Raw genomic sequence first — 19,840 nt, forward strand, 5'->3', positions numbered from 1 at the left:
CATTTTATGTGTGTTTTTTAACAGTGGGTGGAAACAAGCAGCTGAACTTCATAACTGAAAAAAAAATATTACTTCTATCTCAGGTGAATTTACGTAGGCTTTATTGAAATGAATAGTAACTTTCTCAAACTGTAATATATTATTCTCAAGGAAGAAATGCTACATAATGTAAAATGCTTGAAAATGTAACTAACATAAACGACCAGCTGCCATAAATGAAGGAGCATTTGTCTCTTCAGTGTCCTTCCATTCCAGACCCAGAAATTTTTTGGAAGATATGGTATCAATAAGACTCTCACATAATTCTAACCTCATCTAAAATAGTGGCAGTGTTTCCTCTTTATCTTACAATAGTAAAAAGCACATCAAAGGATGTTGGCCAAATGTGTAGGAGGAGTTCTTTCAACTTTAGCTCACTTGGCAAGCCAGCTAGGCTGCCTCTACTCTGGGTGGTACCTTCAGAGAACTTGTTCCTTGCACCAGGACATATGATCCCTTGTATATAGGAAGGCCCAAGAAAGGGCACTCTCTGTGGCAGTCCCTTAGCTGTCAGATCAGATCAGATAAGAGCACAAACTCAGTCAGGCTTGCTTTGGGAAAGTGTGTGAGGGAAGTTATCTGGTGACCTGAAGTGAGCCCTGGCGAATTGCCTGTGCCACCTATAAGAACTGGCTTGACAGGACAGTTGCTCCATGCCAGTAGATAACCCTTCCACAGAAACATCTTGCCATTAAAATATTTTATCTCCCTGCTTGGCCTATAATGGGATCTGACTAAGAGAATTGGATGATGGGGAGTAGGAAATTCATGGGCATGGGTTTTGGATCCATTTAGATCTCTGTATATTCTTTTATTTATTTTTTAAGCCTGTTAAATTCGTCAGTGGCTCAGGGCAGGAAAGATAACATACTGCTTCTGCGGAACTCAGCTTCTTGTCCATTTTTCATTCTATCAGCCACAGGGTGAGTTAAAACCTTTTCATTCCATGAGAATCAAGATTATCCCCAAGGACTCATTTGAGACATTCCATAATGTCTTAAGAGCCAGTGTGGTGTAGTGGTTAGGAGCAGTAGACTCGTAATCTGGTGAACCGGGTTCGCATCTCTGCTCTTCCACATGCAGCTACTGGGTGACCTTGGGCTAGTCTCTCAGCCCCACTCACTTCACAGGGTGTCTGTTGTGGGGGAGGAAGTGAAAGGGGATTGTGAGCTGCTTTGAGACTCCTTAGGGTAGTGATAAAGCCGGATATCAAATCCAAACTCAATTCTTCTTAATGCCACCAAGACAAAAAGATCTGAGTGCCTTGAAATGATACAAGGTGGTACCTCCTGGATGAATGGACCAAAGGAGTATATCACACACTTTTTCACACTTCCTGCAACAGACAGATTAGGGATACCCAACTTTAGGGTATCTAAAGGGGGGGGCACATTTGGAAACTCTTGTGGGCACCCATTTCAAAGAAGGAAAACTGGAAATGCCCCAAACCTTTTCCCAGTTCCCTTCTTTCACCAAGAGGCAAAATGTCTATTTCTCTCCATGTTTGGGGGACTTTCCAACTTAAAAAAAAACAATAGGAGGAAAAAACCCTCCATGTTGTTGTTTTTTTAAAAAATGGAGGGGTAGGAGGACTTGGTGGGCACAAGGTTTTTAGGATGTCAATGTGTTCATAGGTGCCATGTTGGAGACTTAGAGTTAGATACTTGTCCATTGTACATCTCCTAGTAGATGCCCATAATATGTTATGGGAAAGCGTTTGTCTATAAATGTATAGCAGACACGTTTCTGAGATCATTGGCCAAGAATGGATCCTTGCCCACATACTGTATGCAGTGGCCCCCCGTAATCCCCTTCTGTTTACAACATCAGGATATCTAATATAATACAAAACTCAGCTGCCATGTGAAGTGTGAGTTGTCCATCAGAGGGGAAGGGAATTTATTTTGTATATTCTCCGTGGCCCTCCCAACCATTAAGTGTTCATATGGCCCATCCTTTGTGCTTTGTTCAAATCTTCGACTCCAACACTGATTTTTCACATTGCATTCTTAAGGGCAACGTTAGCAGAGAGGGATTTGCTGGCGGGAGGATATTGCTTCAGTCTGAAAGGGTGTGGGGGAAGGAGCTTCTGATCAGTTCCAGTCAATTCCCTTCCTGAAAATATTTTGCTGATGAAATAATCCACCAGTTATCTCTGGGAAAACAGTTCAGGACAAAAAGAACACACCACCGCCTGTATTTCAGCCAGTGAATGGGATCCTCATTGATTCCAGATGGCAGTCACATGACCAGCACTAGTTATGCACAAAGAGAAAGATCCTTTATGAAAGCTGCTCTGAATTCCTGAACATAAAAATGGGGGAGTTGAGGGCAAATGTACAAATGCTCTGCTCTAAAGGTCCTCTTTGCCTTTAGGGCTGCTTATCCCAGAAGTGTCTTCATTTTAGTAGCAGCCACAGAATTTTCCTCTGAGCTATTTTGGGACCAGGGTTGGGGAGGGGGAAGGGGAAACAGACATGGAACAAATCCATTATCTTTCCCAGAAGGGAATGGGATTTCAATGGCTTTACTCTCATTAGCCACTAGAGGGCAACTTCATTTCATTAATATGCAAACAATATGTTACTTGTCCATTTATATGTCTGGAATATATATTTCAAGACCTGTCGGGGAGGAGACTAAAATGTAGTTTTTATACAGAACATTGTTACCTTCCACTGCCTTCAGAAGCTTGAGGCATCCATCCTTAATTGGAGGGAAAAGGTTGCCTTGGTGACATATATTTAGAACAATTTTTGAAATAGCTTAACTAATTTAAAGGACATATTTTTTCTGACTTGATCCTGAAATAATAAATAACACAGGATTGTCATCAGATTTTATCATATACTGCAAAGTGGATTGCTTCAATAAAAATAGTAATTAGATTATTACATTACATTATATCTCAAATGCCAAATAACTGAGGGTCTCTGGGCACCAAAGCAGAACAAAATAATGGTTCCCGTAAAACTAGCTTAACACCACAAGAAACTTCAGCAGAAATCACACTACAGCAGACCATAAAATCCTCCTAAAGGCAAAAAGCACCATCACAAAATGGAGATGTTAGGATGTTAGCAATAAAGCTGGTTTAAAGATTTAAATCTTTAAAAGGCCCAAGAAAATAAAAAGTATGAAGTATGTGCCAGGAAAAGCTTCCTGGGAAAGGCATTCTGCAACCAGGGGGCTGCCACTGAGAAGGCCCTTCTCTTTCTCCTACACAGCCTCTGTATCTTGGGCTTCAGCCCATTGTCAACGCACACAAATGCTCTATTAATTTACCATTAAACATGATATTAATAAAACTGTTAATCCTTGCCCTTCCCTCGCTGAACCTGTGAAGAGATTACCTGAAATCTTCACAATGTTTTGATTTATAAGATTTTCATGTTGGTATGGAGGAATTGTATTTGACACCTGTTAAGGTCATATATTCAGATGATGATATACAGGCTGTTAAAATCAATTATTTAATTCACTAGACTCACAATAGCATTCACAATATGAAAACTATTACAACACTTCTGTGCAATAAAGGAACAACATACCCCACTGCTACCCAGGAATAATACCAGTATCTAGAAAATAAAAATCATCTTATAAAATAATGGAAATATATCAAATCTCTAAAAGTTTGCTTGTCTTATGTTTCTGCTATCATGACATCCCTTTGTACATATGGCTATCATTGTGGCTACATCCAGAGCAATATATAAAATTCCAGAATTGCACCCATAACTACCCAGAATGCTCAGATATAATATGAATCAAGCATCATTTTAAGTTGTTTTCTGGTTCAGAATGCATAAAGCAAGATTCCTCACACAAGCAATAGCATTTAAGGCTAAAGGCCAGGCTGCTCTGAATATTACCTCCCTCCTCACAAGGAAGCTCTCGCTGATTGCTGTGATGCTCTGTAAACTACAAAGCCAACAGCAAGTTGGCTATGAAGTTCTTAACTGTTTAGCCCCTTACTTTCACAGTGATCAACCATCCACTCAAATAGCCTTTGCACAGTGAGTATCTCTGTTTTGAGCAACTCCTCCAATTACTTCTTTTAAAGAAATGTATGTGGTTGCTATGCCCCCACTCCAGATCTTTACACACACACACACACAGACTATATTGCTCTCAGGATATTTGTTTTGGCAAGGGATACTGGTGAATTCCTAAGCAGTTCTCAACTCCGGCTGTTGCTGGGAACAACAACTCCCAGAGAACAATGTAATAAGGCACACATGCAAAGCACCAGCAATCTGCATGCACCAAACCAGGAGAGAACTCTCAGAAATAGATGGAATGTTCAGAAGAACATAGGCTCTGATCCTAACCAGGGCTTCTTCCGTTCATAGATGGGACTAAGATCTGGTGGAGGTACTTGCTGGCAAAAGAAAGGCTAGGCATTTTTTGCCGGTAAGAGGAGGGGAGAATGCGTGAACATTGCCTCCTCCCTTTCTCCTGACAGGAATGTACCATGAGTGAACATAAGGAGAGCCTGCTGAATCAGGCCAATACTGATTCTAGCATCCTGGTCTCACAGTGGCCAACCAGATGCCTACTGGAAGACCCAAAGCAGGACCTGAGCAAAATAGCACTCTACCCACTTGCTATTCCCAGTAATTGGCATTCAGAGGCATGCTGCCACCAACAGTGGAGGTAGAACATAGTCATAATGGTCTGTAGCCACTGGTGTAAAACCTCATTCAGGGGATGGCCCCATCAGTAAAAGCCTAGTTGCAAGCCATGGGAAGAAACATAGCAAGCTACCTGTATACCAAATCAATCTAACTCACTATTGCCTACAGTAGGTTGGCAACCTAAGGCCCATGGACCTCCACCGCCCGCTCGGGGACTGCCGTAGCCTACTTGGTCGGCTCCCGTGCGTCGTGCTAAACCAGTGCAGAGCAGAGCGGAGGCCGCCTTCCGAGATGCTGGCTGGCTTTCCATTGGCTGCAGGAAGCTCCTGCAGCCAATGGGAAGCTGAACACACCTACTCTGCATTGGAAGGAGCACTGGAAGTAGTGTTCGTGCATGCGTGTGTGCGTGCACACTCCTGCCCACCACGGCGTCTGCAGGACCATGAACCAGCCCAAGCCACAAAAACTTTGCCAACCCCTGGCCTACACTGACTGGCAGAGCCTCTCCAGAATACTTTCCCAACACTTCCTGGAGACGCTAGCGACTCAACTTAGGACCTTTGGCATGTGCTTTAACCACTGAGCTACAGCCCGTACTTCACAAGCTAGTAAATATCATGCCATTTCTGAACTGACTCAAGGAGATCATAGTCATCAGTATCCCAGGCTTTCTCTTAGCGGAAACAAAAGCAACAGATCCTATTGTGTTCTCTGATTCAGGCTACTTTTGGAGCACTCATACTAGATATTTTGTACTGATTTTGGAATTCAGCAACCTTTAACAGTTCTGCATTTTGAAAGTCTAGCTTTCAGTGATATCTTTTAAAAAGCTGGTGAAACCTCTTGATGAATTTTCAGGCAATAGTGATAATTATCAACTCCTCAGAGTTAATAATTCTATTTCTTTTATAACTCGGAATATGGAGGAGAGGGTCACTTCTAATTAGATGTTCTCTTTGAATGGTTTTTTAAAACATTTTTAAACATCAGACTTTTTTTACTGTATCTAAAAATTAGCTGCTTTTGTATTATGCTTGTAAATTACTTTGACACATATGTAAAGGGTGATTAATTAATTGAGGAAGAGGAATTAGAACTGTAGTAAGGAAATGCAAATTTGGATAATGTAAGCAGCCCCCGCTCCCCAAATCATTTCAGCTCTAGTGCATTGTGAGTGTAAAATTAAAACCAGGCAAGTTGGCAAGGTTTTTTTGTCCTTCTGTAACTTAAATCCCACACTTTTCAGACTGATAAAAATAAAAGCCAAAAATGGCCCTCTAGTGGTTATGATAAATAAGCTTTCACATTCTTCTCTTACTATTTAATGCTGGGCTGTCAAATGCAAATAGGTTGGAGAGCTGAATTAACTGATGCCCCAAAGTTACAAATATCCCACCCTCCCACCCCCGCCACCACCAAAATATGTCAGCTCCATATGACACCAAAGTATCAATTCCTTTCAAGGAGATGCTATTTTTCCTGGAGCTTGGGTGATTTATCTGTTCTTAAACACTGATTACATGGATGGACTGACAAAAATGGTATTGTGTATGCATATGTAACACAATGCTGAGAGATGCAATAATGGCCACGCATGAATTAACATTTTTGACTGCAACTCTATACAGATATCCCTGGGAGTAATTCCTACTGAACTCAGCGGGGCTTACTTCTGAATGCACATGCAGAGAATTGGAGAGGACACCCATGCAGAGAAGAGTCTTTAGCTGGCACACAAAAAAACAAACCAAAGTTAGGATCAACTGAAATTTGGGGGAGATAGCTGAGAAGGACCCCTGGTGAGTTACCCATCTCCTAGGCTCCTGCAATGATGGCACTGCCAGGCCCTTCCCAAAAGACAACCCTAACCTACAAAGTTTAAAAAACACAAACCTTCATTATGAGCCAGCAAAACTGGATTTTCTTATTATGGTATTTATGCTGAGGTACACTTACCAATTTGGCTTTGAGGATTATTATACTGACCTCAGTTATGATACCCTCCCACAGTGCTTCATCATTTATCATTTAACATACTGCCTAGTATGACCCTTAGTATTGGCCTGCAAACAAATCCAAGCCTTCATTAAAAGGCATACTTTTGGAACTGTCCTCTTGTCTTGTACTGTACAATCTCTTGCACCCATCAAGATCTACACAGTATATTAGTCAAATGATTCTTGAAACTGATCAATATATAATTCCTATGAAATGCAATATATAATTCTAGATAAAATTGTAAATAATTTCCCAGCATTTCAATGCATTTATTTTCCATCAAATAAAAAAAAGGACTGCTACCATTCTAGAGTCAGCTGCATCTGAAGAAAGCCACAAAAATAAAATGTCTGTGGGATGGTTTTAAGCATGACACCATTTAGATGTTTTGTAAAATAAAAACAAAACCACTGAGAACTTTCCTTTCTTCGTAACACTATATCCATTGGACTCAATAATGTGAAGTACATAAACTAACAAGAGTCATGTTTTGGGGTTTCTTCGGCCTCATATTTTTTAAGATCATAAAACAACATATTGTTTCATTATAGAAATAGTTAAAACCTTGCATAACAATGCAATAGTCATAATTGGGAATTACCTATGAGAATAAATTTCATAAAATTTGCAACCATAGAACATGCTGTTTCTGCACCATAATGCACCATAATGCACATCTACTACGTTTCAAAATTTTAGGAGTTGGACAGACAAAAGCTAAAGTGGTGCTTCAGGTTAAGAACAGTTTCAGGTTAAGAACGGACGTCCGGAACGAATTAAGTACTTAACCCGAGGTACCACTGTAAAGTTAAGCCACAAACTTCTCCAGAAGACTTTTCTGCTCTCTTCCTGTTGAGGCTCAGCCCGTTCTCTGTCTCATCTCAGAGCAACATCCCATTTGGATTCTCTCTCCTTCAGTCTGCTCCCTTATAACCTACCTCAGGGCTTTTTTTCAGCCAGAACTTGCCAGAACCTTTCAGGTTGCGCCATTGTCATTCTAAGAGAGCGAGGGAGGCATTCATGGTGCGATCCGGAACCTCTTTTTCTAGAAAAATAGCATTGCCCTACCTGTTGTTGTTTTGCTCCTTTTTTATTTCAAGTGTTTTGTCCTTATTTGTTGTCTCCAGTAGCTGTTTATCTGTTTTCTCTTACTGTGTTTTGTTAAAAAAACAACGCCCTCAGCTTTCCTCACACTTTCCCGCCTTTTTTATTCTTGCTCCTTTCTCACCTCTGCTCTGCTCTGTGAAGTGAGGGATTTTGACTGCCCCACTGTGGGGAAGACAGACAAAGCCCTACAAGTCAGGGTTACTTCTTTGAAGAAGAAAAAACCCACAATTTGAACTTGGGGGTAGCTGCAGTAAGCACCCAATGGCCCCCATTTCTGAAGATCCCAGAGAAGGCCCTTCTCTTGAAAGTGTGACCTCTTCTTTTGAGTTTTACGCAAGGGATATCACCCTCTGCCACCTCCTTAAGCCCCAAATTCTCTACAAATTTCATGGATGCCTCTCTCAATGTCCCAGGCGAGTTGGCCATGTCCCTAGACTCATCCCAAGGCTTGATCAACTTTATGCCTAGGTCTCCTTAGAGGAAATACCTTTTAGGATGTTCACACCATTGTGAGTTGTTTAGTTTCCAAACATGATGGCCAGTTTAATAGGCAATAACCACTATATTGGTGTGTGTGAGAGAGAAGTAGGGAAGGTAGGAGACATCATCAATATTTTTTAATATTTACTATATGATTCTCAGATAACTTTCTCCTATGGGGCAGCATACAAATGTTAAATGATTTTAGAATTGTAGTTACATATTCATTTAATAACATTTGTTTACCTCTTGATTGTATTTTAAAAACCCAACAACCACCCTCCAAGTTATAAGCAGAGTAAAACAATAAAATCATCAGCTGGAACAGTTAGTTAAAAACAGCTATTTAAAACATTAGTGATAATCCAAACACAGATTAAAGCACATGTAAACTTTCTACGTATCTGGGTAGGCATGTCTAAACAAAAATGTTTTTAGCAGGCACAGAAAAGAGTGCAGTGAAGGCAACTGCCTGGTGTCAATAGGCAGGGAGTTCCAAAGTGTGTGTATTGCCACACTAAAAGATTGACTTCTTATAAATGCAGATTGAGTATTATATACCACCTGTAAGAGTGCAAATTCCACCGATTGAAGTGGTCAAAAGAGCACATGTGAGGTAAGGTGATCTTGCAGGTAAACTGGTCCTAAGTTGTTAAGGGTTTCATATGCTAATCGTAACACCTTTAACTTGGTCCAGTAGCAAATAAGCAATCAGGTCTAAGCACAGGTGTTATATAAGGTCACACACCTTCTGCAATCATGCTGCACCAACTGCAGCTTCTGGATCAAGCACAAGGGAAGCCCCACGTGGGAGTGCCCTGCAGGAATGCAGTCTTGAATTAACTAATGCATTGGCTATCGTGGCCAGTCTTTCCCAGTCCAGCTGTCATATAAATTAAAGCTGCTAAATGCACTGCTAGCTACTGAGGCTATCTGGGCCACCAGTGATGAAAGGTGGACCCAGAAGTGCACCCAACTGCAAACTTTCTCCTTCAAGGTGAGTGCAGCCCAACGGACCAAGTTCTCAGACAATTTTTTATCCGCAGCCTCTGATTCAGCATACTGATGGCACCTTGCCCCAGCATTCCTAATGACTGCCTCCAACAGCTTCATGTAGATAGTAAATAGCGCTAGAGATAAGATAGTGCCTCGTGGCACACCATAACGTAGCTGCCAGTGAGGCCAAAAGCACTCTCCTAATGCTGCTCTCTGAATTCGGTCCCAGAGGTAGAACTGGAACTACTGTAACACAATTCCTATTGCCCAGAGCAGGTCCAGGAAAAGGCCATGGTCAGTGGAAACAAAAGCAGGAGAGATCAAGAATCAGGAGGAAGGCCAGGTTCCACTTGTCCTGCTCTCTGCAAAGGTCATCCATCAAGGTAACCAAGACCAACTCAGCCCCATTGCCAGGACTGCACCCTGATTGGTATGGATCTATATAATCTGTGGTATGAAAGTATCCAAAGTGCTAAGTTAATGCTCACGAGGGCTATAGAACTCTGTGATGTCATACAACTGAGGCAGTTATTTCAGTTGGTACAGTTATGGCAGTTATTAACAGTTAGAGCAGCCAGTATGTTCTGTTATGCTAGGGCTGCCATACGTTCAGAATTTCCCAGACATAGCCAGGATTCATCCGCCAAAAATGGCGTCTGAGAGGAATTTTCAAAAACTGGCTAAAGACATCCGGGAAAACCTGGGCGTATGGCAGCCCATTTTTGAAGTGTTGGGGGGGGGAATAGTTTAAAAACTTATTTTTAAAAAAGATTAAAAGCTCAACAACTTTTGTATCTGGATTTTCACTTCTTAAAATATTGCAGCCCTATGTTATGCTGCTGTCCGCCTCAGAGTTAATCCGTATTTATCTTAGATACAGTTTATGTAAAATGTATTAGCAACATAAGTAACACCTATCTGCATTGTATATATTTTAATCTGCAAGTGCATGTACACTAAGCAAAAGTTATATGTTATTTAAACTTTAAAAGAGAGTGTCTTGCATAGTTCTTACAGGAGGGGAAAGGGAAATAATTCAAGGGTCAAACGACCCAGGCTCTCTTCCATATAGCTCTGAAATTGGGAACTAAAGTTTAATTCCAACATCATCTGTGTAAGAATGCTTGCAGCTGCCCCACCACATCGCTCTCCAGCATCCTCCCCAAAAAGGGGGTATGTGATGTATCTGGTGATTATCTGGTCACTGGTGCTTATGCCAACCTTCCCTATCCAGACGTTTTGGGCTGCCACTACCATCAGCCCTAGCCAAAAAATATAATAATTCATATCTTCTGGCTTGGATTTTGCATTCCAGGACAGCTATATTTTAATGCATTGAACAAAGAAGAATTCACTGTCCTTTTCTTCCCAAGTGGGACTAGCAGCTTCAGGCTTTATTTTTTGGCAGGATTGTGGCACCTTAGGAAAGATTAAACCCAACACATCACACTCCTGATCAAGAGAAGGCATGGTAGCTGGTGTGTGTGAGAGAGAGAGAGGGGGGGTATTATGCATTCATTGTTGAAATATGACTTAGTTTGGCAGTTGTGAGTCACAACACTTCAAAAACGAAGCACTGTAAATCAATGGGTCTTATTGCATAACCCAGCTCCTCGATTTATATCTGCTGTGTCAAGAGTGTTTGTGAATGGTGCCACAGCACAGTGTCATGGAAAGCAATAGTACTTTCACCTACATAGAAGGATAATGTCAGCCATTTATACCAGCAGAGTGCAGAATGTGGGACAGGAGAATTGCTTGGTGTTCAGGACATTACCAGGAATAATGGCATTGATTCCGCAGTGGTGAGTAACTAAGGCAGTTTAATGTTCTTTGGGGGGGGGTTCCAACTCTCCTTCTCTTCAAGGAGATGATTAACATGGTTGTTTGATCAGCCCTTCTGCTTTATAAGCACACCATAACCTATGCATTAAGCAGCACATTTTTAAACTATGGAATTTGTTCCTGCAAGCTGTAGTGATGGCCACCACCTTGGGTGACTTTAAAAATTCATAGAAGATAAGGCTATCAATGGCCTTACTATATCTCTACTGTCAGAAGCAATATGCCTCTAAATACTAGTTGCTGAAGAGAAACGGTAGGAGTGCTGTTGCGCTATTGTGTTCATGTCCAGTTAATGGGCTTCCCATAGGCAACTGGTTAGCCACCATGAGAAAATGATGGTGGACTAGATGGGCCTTCAGCCTGAACAAGCAAGGCTCTTCTGATTTTCTTTGGCACATAACTAAGAAGTGGGCTCTTACATTCTTACTCCTTCAGGGCAAAGATTGTGCCATTTCTATATTCAGGACACTTTCCTGGTGTGAAATAGTGATAGCAGGTAGCCTTGATCATGCAAACAGATTGAACTGCAAGTAGACCTACAGATTCTATTTAGTAAAATAGCACACAGAATATTCTGTGTTTGTTCTTATGTTGTTGTAGTGTGTGTGTGTGTGTGTGTGTGTGTGTGTGTGTGTGTGTGTACACGCTGAAAGCACAAACACATGGAATATGCCAGACCCTGGTCAGTCTATATGTGTTCTGTGTCCCTTTAACCTGGGATTCTCTAAGGACTATTAATCAGCGGTTCAGTGGAAGTGGTTTATCTGCAAGCTGCTGGGAAATTCATCCAAGGAGAATTTTGCCATTGATAGGATAACAAAGCCATCCTTCTTCACTTGTCCACAAAACATGAGTAATCTTTCTGTCCAGTTCAACTCATCTAGTTACTCATTGCTGTTAAATAAAACCCAACAGAATACATCCCCAATAGACGTCTGTTGTGCCCGCCCAAACATTCTATGTTTACAGTGGGTTTGTATGCATTTGACTAATGCACCGATATGATCCTCCTGCATACTTCCGCTACATCTCTTGCATAAGTAATACATTGGCATAGCTCTGCCATTTGTCAGCCAGCAGTCTGCAAACACATTTGCTCGTCAATCTAATTTTAACCTTTTCTCACACAAGCACTTGTAAATCAACCAGGCATTCTGTCGTTCCCTACTCCCTGCTCTTTGCGGTAGTCTCCTTTATTTATTTTTATTTTTCATTTAATGTGCTTTATAAAACATTTTCCTTCTAGCCGGCAGGAAGAAAATTAAATGGGGCCTTTCTCTTTACTTCTAGAATGCTGATATGAGAATGCTGGGAACCTGTTCATTCCTAGGCCAAGGATAAATGATATGTCTGCTGAAAACGATTGATAATGGACCCAGCTAATGTAATTCGGCACTTTCCAAAATGAAAGACCTGCCCACCTTGAAAGGTAAGTCCTTTGATAAATGCATGGCTAATAAACTCACAGTACAGATGCCTAGATCCATTCTTGTCCTGTTGATCCCCCTCCCCTCCGGGGTCACTGGGGCTGAATCCATCAATGTATTTATAAATAATCCCTTTTTTGGTTTATTTTAGTCCAGAGCACATTCTTGGCATAACTGAAATGAAAGGGAACTTGGCTCATATATTTTGGTGAAACAAAAGTCACTGTTAATATGGTTTTCTTCATGTGTGCTTTTAATGCCAGTTTCCCAAGAATGTTACAGTCTGGTATATGTAGAACTGCATTTGGCTTCTGTGAATGGTTTTCTTCAGCTGCTCCTGGTCTTGGATAGTGGTATGCTTTTTAAATCAGAGAGTAGGGTGTTTGAAAGTTTAAAATACCAAAGTGGTGGTGTCTTGAGTCTATAATTCCATTCTGTTTTGTGGCACCTTAAAGACTAACAAATTTATTATGGCATACATTTTGTGAGCTAGAATCTGCTTCATCAGATTCTGTGTACCTGGTGAAGCATACTCTAGTCAAAAAAAAGGCTTATACCTTTAAAAGGTGTTAGTCATTAATGTAACTCAATATTTTGTTGTTTTTCCTCTATCAAAAAAACAGAACTTTGACTCTGATAAATCATTTGATTTGTTTCTCCAAGATTGATGTAATCAAATTATTTTGTTTTGATTAATGAAATGTCAGGGGAAATTTGAGTACAATCCTAAAACATCTTAAATGCACCTAAGTCCTATAAAATTCAGTGCAAATTATGCACATAGTTAAAACACTTCATTCTCAGATTTCAGTGTACCTAACTTTCTCTAGATTTCACCATTATAAAGCTACATTCAAACCAACTACATTCAAACCAATAATTTATTGCTTGAAAAGTATCTTAAAACAACACTCAAATTCTCAACAGATTCAGTCCCACTCAATATTTTCCTTTTCCTTTTAACCTGCACCTTTGGAGCACTCAGCACTAACTTACAATTCATCAAAACAAAATGCTTACACTGACGTATTCAGATCCAATAAACAAGTTGAAAATTATGGTGCCTGACAAACCTTTAGTAAACATTTTAGTTAGCCTTACATAACAAAGAGCTCAAGCAGTACTCTTCTTACAATATGGTCTTGTTTAAAATCACTGTTCCCAGCAAATGAGGTTGGGAAGTTTCCTCAACCAACCTAGTTCATCTTCTGCATCACTGACACAATCTAACCATACCAATAAACATTCTAAACTCCATACATATGTACCTACACCATACACACACACGCAAACCCTTCAGAAGCAGCTTGTTGTTGTTGTTTAGTCGTTTAGCCGTGTCCGACTCTTCGTGACCCCATGGACCAGAGCACACCAGGCACTTCTGTCTTCCACTGTCTCTCGCAGTTTGGTCAGACTCATGTTTGTAGCTTCGAGAACACTGTCGAACCATCTCGTCCTCTGTCGTCCCCTTCTCCTTGTGCCCTCAATCTTTCCCAACATCAGGGTCTTTTCCAGGGAGTCTTCTCTTCTCATGAGGTGGCCAAAGTATTGGAGCCTCAGCTTCACGATCTGTCCTTCCAGTGAGCACTCAGGGCTAATTTCCTTAAGAATGGATGCGTTTGATCTTCTTGCAGTCCATGGGACTCTCAAGAGTCTCCTCCAGCACCATAATTCAATAGCATCAATTCTTCGGCGATCAGCCTTCTTTTTGGTCCAGCTCTCACTTCCATACATCACTCCTGGGAAAACCATGGCTTTAAATATGCGGACCTTTATTGGCAAGGTGATGTCTCTGCTTTTTAAGATGCTGTCTAGGTTTGCCATCGCCTTTCTCCCAAGGAGCAGGCGTCTTTTAATTTCGTGACTGCTGTCACCATCTGCAGTGATCATGGAGCCCAAGAAAGTAAAATCTCTCACTGCCTCCATTTCTTCCCCTTCTATTTGCCAGGAGGTGATGGGCCCAGTGGCCATGATCTTCGTTTTTTTGATGTTGAGCTTCAGACCATATTTTGCGCTCTCCTCTTTCACCCTCATTAAAAGGTTCTTTAATTCTTCCTCACTTTCTGCCATCAAGGTTGTGTCATCTGCATATCTGAGGTTGTTGATATTTCTTCCGGCAATCTTAATTCTGGCTTGGGATTCATCCAGCCCAGCCTTTTGCATGATGAATTCTGCATATAAGTTAAATAAGCAGGGAGACAATATACAGCCTTGCCGTACTCCTTTCCCAATTTTGAACCAATCAGTTGTTCCATATCCAGTTCTAACTGTAGCTTCTTGTCCCACATAGAGATTTCTCAGGAGACAGATGAGGTGATCAGGCACTCCCATTTCTTTAAGAACTTGCCATAGTTTGCTGTGGTCGACACAGTCAAAGGCTTTTGCATAGTCAATGAAGCAAAAGTAGATGTCTTTCTGGAACTCTCTAGCTTTCTCCATAATCCAGCGCATGTTTGCAATTTGGTCTCTGGTTCCTCTGCCTCTTCGAAATCCAGCTTGCACTTCTGGGAGTTCTCGGTCCATATACTGCTTGAGCCTTCCTTGTAGAATTTTAAGCATAACCTTGCTAGCGTGTGAAATGAGTGCAATTGTGCGATAGTTGGAGCATTCTTTGGCACTGCCCTTCTTTGGGACTGGGATGTAGACTGATCTTCTCCAATCCTCTGGCCACTGCTGAGTTTTCCAAACTTGTTGGCATATTGAGTATAGCACCTTAACAGCATCATCTTTTAAAATTTTAAGTAGTTCAGCTGGAATACCATCACTTCCACTGGCCTTGTTATTTGCAGTACTTTCTAAGGCCCATTTGACTTCACTCTCCAGGATGTCTGGCTCAAGGTCAGCAACCACACTACCTGGGGTGTACGAGCCATCCATATATTTCTGGTATAATTCCTCTGTGTATTCTTGCCACCTCTTCTTGATGTCTTCTGCTTCTGTTAGGTCCTTATCACTTTTGTCCTTTATTATGGTAGTCTTTGCACGAAATGTCCCTTTCATATCTCCAATTTTCTTGAACAGATCTCTGGTTCTTCCCATTCTGTTGTTTTCCTCTATTTCTTTGCATTGCTCGTTTAAGAAGGCCTTCTTGTCTCTCCTTGCTATTTTTTGGAAATCTGCATTCAATTTCCTGTATCTTTCACTATCTCCCTCGCATTTTGCTTGCCTTCTCTCCTCCGCTATTTGTAAGGCCTCGTTGGACAGCCACTTTGCTTTCTTGCATTTCCTTTTCATTGGGATGGTTTTCGTTGCTGCCTCCTGTATAATGTTGCAAGCCTCCATCCATAGTTCTTCAGGCACTCTGTCCACCAAATCTAAATCCTTAAACCTGTTCCTCACTTCCACTGTGTATTCATAAGGGATTTGACTTAGATTGTATCTTACCGGCCCAGTGGTTTTTCCTACTTTCTTCAGTTTAAGCTTGAATTTTGCTATAATAAGCTGATGATCTGAGCCACAGTCCGCTCCAGGTCTTGTTTTTGCTGACTGTATAGAGCTTCTCCATCTTTGTCTGCAGAGAATATAATCAATCTGATTTCGATGCTGCCCATCTGGTGATGTCCTTGTGTAGAGTCATCTCTTGTGTTGTTGGAAAAGAGTGTTTGTGATGACCAGTTTGTTCTCTTGGCAGAACTCTATTAGCCTTTGCCCTACTTCGTTTTGAACTCCAAGGCCAAACTTGCCAGTTGTTCCTTTTATCTCTTGACTCCCTACTTTAGCATTCCAATCCCCTATAATGAGAAGAACATCCTTCTTTAGTGTCAATTCTATAAGGTGTTGTAAGTCTTCATAGAACTGGTCAATTTCAGTTTCTTCAGCACCAGTGGTTGGTGCATAAACTTGGATTACTGTGATGTTAAAAGGTCTGCCTTGGATTCATATCGAGATCATTCTATCATTTTTGAGATTGCATCCCAATACAGCTTTTGCCACTCTTTTGTTGACTATGAGGGCCACTCAATTTCTTTTACGGGATACTTGCCCACAGTAGTAGATATGATGGTCATCCGAACTGAATTCTCCCATTCCCGTCCATTTTAGTTCACTGATGCCCAGGATGTCAATATTTATTCTTGCCATCTCATTTTTGACCACATCCAACTTACCAAGGTTCATGGTTCTTACATTCCAGGTTCCTATGCAATATTTTTCTTTACAGCATTGGACTTTCCTTTTGCTTCCAGGCATATCCGCAACTGAGCGTCCTTTCGGCTTTGGCCCAGCCGCTTCATCAGCTCTGAATCTACTTGTACTTGTCCTCCGCTCTTCCTCAGTAGCATGTTGGACGCCTTCCGACCTGATGGGCTCATCTTCCAGCATCATAACTTTTATATGCCTTTTGTCTTTGTCCATGGAGTTTTCTTGGCAGAGATACTGGAGTGGCTTGCCAGTTCCTGCTCCAGGTGGATCACGTTTGGTCAAAACTCTCCAATATGACCTGTCCATCTTGGGTGGCCCTGCACAGCATAGCTCATAGCTTCTCCGACCCCTTCATGGATCACTGCCTTGCCGTGGTGAAGGGGCTTGAATAACTCAGAAGCAGGAGTCACACATTAAATCAATGTGAGAGCAGGGATGTCTCCCTAGCCTTGCCTGCTAAGTTGCTGGTTCTGGCTTGCTCTGTCCCTGGAAATAAATTCAAGTGTGCCGCACAAATGCAGGCAGCAAGGAAGCCTTCATGCATGATTAAGATAAGGTTACCAGACGTCCCCGTTTCCCAGAGACAGTCCCTGGATTTACAAATCAAGTCCCCTGACAAAATCCACCTACTTAGTAGGAAGTTGAAAAGTGTCCCCGGCTTCATTGAAAAAAATCTGGTAACCTTAGGTTAAAATGCTTAAGATTTTAACATGTAGATCATAATGTGTAATGAGATCACATTTCCTTTTTTATGCATACACATGTCCACTCGCTACATGTGGTTATCTACATAGCATGTTACACATTTACTCATGATAAAGTGCTTTCAGTCTAGTGCTTTCAAAACGTTACCTCTGCTGCTGCTTCCACACACATTGAAGTAGCACTTCATTCACACACACACACACACACACACACACACACACAACACTACGCAAATTATCTCACTAAGGTGGTTTTGATAATATATATGATAAGGAACTGGTCTCGCTACCCTGATCTTTTTATACAGAGTGTGATATAAATCTAAATAACCAAATAAGAATAATCTACTTGGTATGTGAACTTTCAGCTTGTGATATGGATGTATTTGAGGCCTATAGGATCCATGACACTGGTCAGATTCAGCATCTGACAACAGCTGGACTAAAATATTTTGGCCTGTACTTTGAATGACACTTATGAAATCCAGCCAACTTTGATAGCGTTTACTAGGCAATATGAATAGAACTGCCTAGTTTTCTGACTTCCACCTGGGGAGTTGAATATTTTGGTTCTGGCTTTTCTCTCTCTGATTCAAATTGCCCCATATAAGCCTCTAAGTAGAAAAGGGAAATGTTTGTATATAATTTAGGTTTTCCCATTTTGAAAATAATTACCTGTTATTTTTCCCCACCCCAATTACGACGTATGTCAGAAATCCTTAAACTTACACAATATGCTTGGAAGACTATACAAAGCTATACAATCATGAAGGGGAAACTTTGGCCCTCCATATGTTGATGGACTCCAACTCCCACCACCCCTGACCATTGACCATGCTGGCCAGGGCTGATGGGAATTGAAATGACATCTGAAGAGCCAAAGGTTCCCCACCACTGCTATACCAAAGTGAACTATTTTGTAGACTCGTTAGAATATTACCCTTCAGCGTTGCATTAGGATCTATGAGGCCCGTGTATAGAACTGAAAGCAGTAGGCAATCATGTGCCCAGAAAGGAGCAATATTAGGAAAGGAAAATCACCCCCTTGTTTGTGTACTGCTTACATTTGCGTAATACTGAGATGCTTCTCACAGCAGGGTGTTGAGGCTCAGTCAGGACAGCTTTCATTGCCTCTGAATGCTTGTTTGTCCACTGGCTTTTTGGATACTTTATACAAGGAAGGCACTAAGATACCCCTTTTTAAAAAAATTAAAATATACTATAAAAAGAGAGAGTACATCTCTGTATTTCATAAGCATTCTTGAGCATACTCACTTGTCATTTTGTATTGCACACTAAGATGAAATGGCTCTAGATTTATGTATTGAAAAACATAAGCATTGTCTCATGAGACCAGACTCTTATCTAGAAATAGTACTCCACTTCAGTGTGTGATCAGCCCAGTGTCTCTGCACCGGACTTTACAAAACCCAAAAACAAATTCCATAAAACTTGGCAATATTTTCTTATGTACTCTATTGGCCATCGCCATTAACAAATGGACTTTTATGGAAAAACACTGTGGGATGGCATGGCAAATGGATGGGATGGACATGATTTGCAATGCCATGCCCCATACGGATTTGATAATATAGTCCCTGAAATATACTCAGAGTCGCAAAGTGATTTCATGCTCTTTATTCAGCTCATAGTGGTGAGGAGGAATGAATGAAAGTCCCCTCAAAGCATCTGCTTTATATACATTATTTACACAATGGGCTGCACATGATTGGCTAATTCCGGAATTCTACTGTAAGCCAATCAGGTTGTGGATTCACTTCTATCTGGAGCATGATTGGGTGGTTCCTGCCAACCAATCATACTGCTGCATTGTTCTAGGACCAATCAGACCGCTGCATTCTGAATCCTATTGTTCTAGGACCAATCAGACTGCTGCAGTTTGGATCCTATTCAACTCAGTACATAACAGTCCCATAATTCTGGTTTGTTATAACTGGGGAAAACTCTTGTGCATATTATGTTGTCCTCTTTCTTCTTTTTCTTCCTTCTCTCTTGGTTAATGTGTTGTACATAATTTTCTATAAAGGGAAAGTCCCACTGGATGTATGTACTTCCAAGCAAAGATTTTTAGGAGTGGGCTGCACTGACAAGAAATGCTTAAACTGAGACACAGTGACATATACTACTTTCTTGAAGATACTTCCACTACCATTTCAGCTTCCACAGATTAGAATTTGCCTTAGGTAAAAGCCCACAAACACAATTTGGTGTGTTCAGTATGTGCTCCTGCTTCACTGTGTCTCAAGAGAGAACTTAAAGATATGAGGGAATCCTGCACTTTGCAAACTACCTTGTATTTGAGATAGCAATGAGATTGTGAGTTCCATTCCACAGATAATGGGAAGGGAGGCTCCTTTGAAACTATTTGGCTTGGAAGTAGAAATGTGTCTTGGAAGTAGAAATGTGCCTAACTTCAATGCTGCTGTATTTATTATTTTTGCTG

General features: G+C 41.1%; 1 protein-coding gene across 6 annotated transcripts in view; it reads left to right on the top strand.

Annotated features, from left to right (window-relative positions):
* The first annotated feature begins 9,162 nt into the window (after window positions 1-9,162).
* ITGB6 (integrin subunit beta 6) overlaps window positions 9,163-19,840 on the top strand; it is a 69,076-nt gene continuing 58,398 nt past the window's right edge. For 2 of the 6 annotated variants that reach the window (XM_083578943.1, XM_083578946.1), the window contains exons 1-2: window positions 9,163-9,690; window positions 12,396-12,534. The gene's annotated coding sequence lies outside the window, so the exon portion shown is untranslated. Of the gene's footprint in view, window positions 9,691-10,256; window positions 10,450-10,706; window positions 11,066-12,046; window positions 12,289-12,395; window positions 12,535-19,840 lie in introns of those variants that run through there. The other 4 variants (XM_083578945.1, XM_083578944.1, XM_083578942.1 and 1 more) reach the window with 4 other exon arrangements.

The sequence above is a fragment of the Podarcis filfolensis genome (genome assembly GCF_964270895.1).
Source record: "Podarcis filfolensis genome assembly, chromosome: 1".
NCBI lineage: Eukaryota > Metazoa > Chordata > Lepidosauria > Squamata > Lacertidae > Podarcis > Podarcis filfolensis.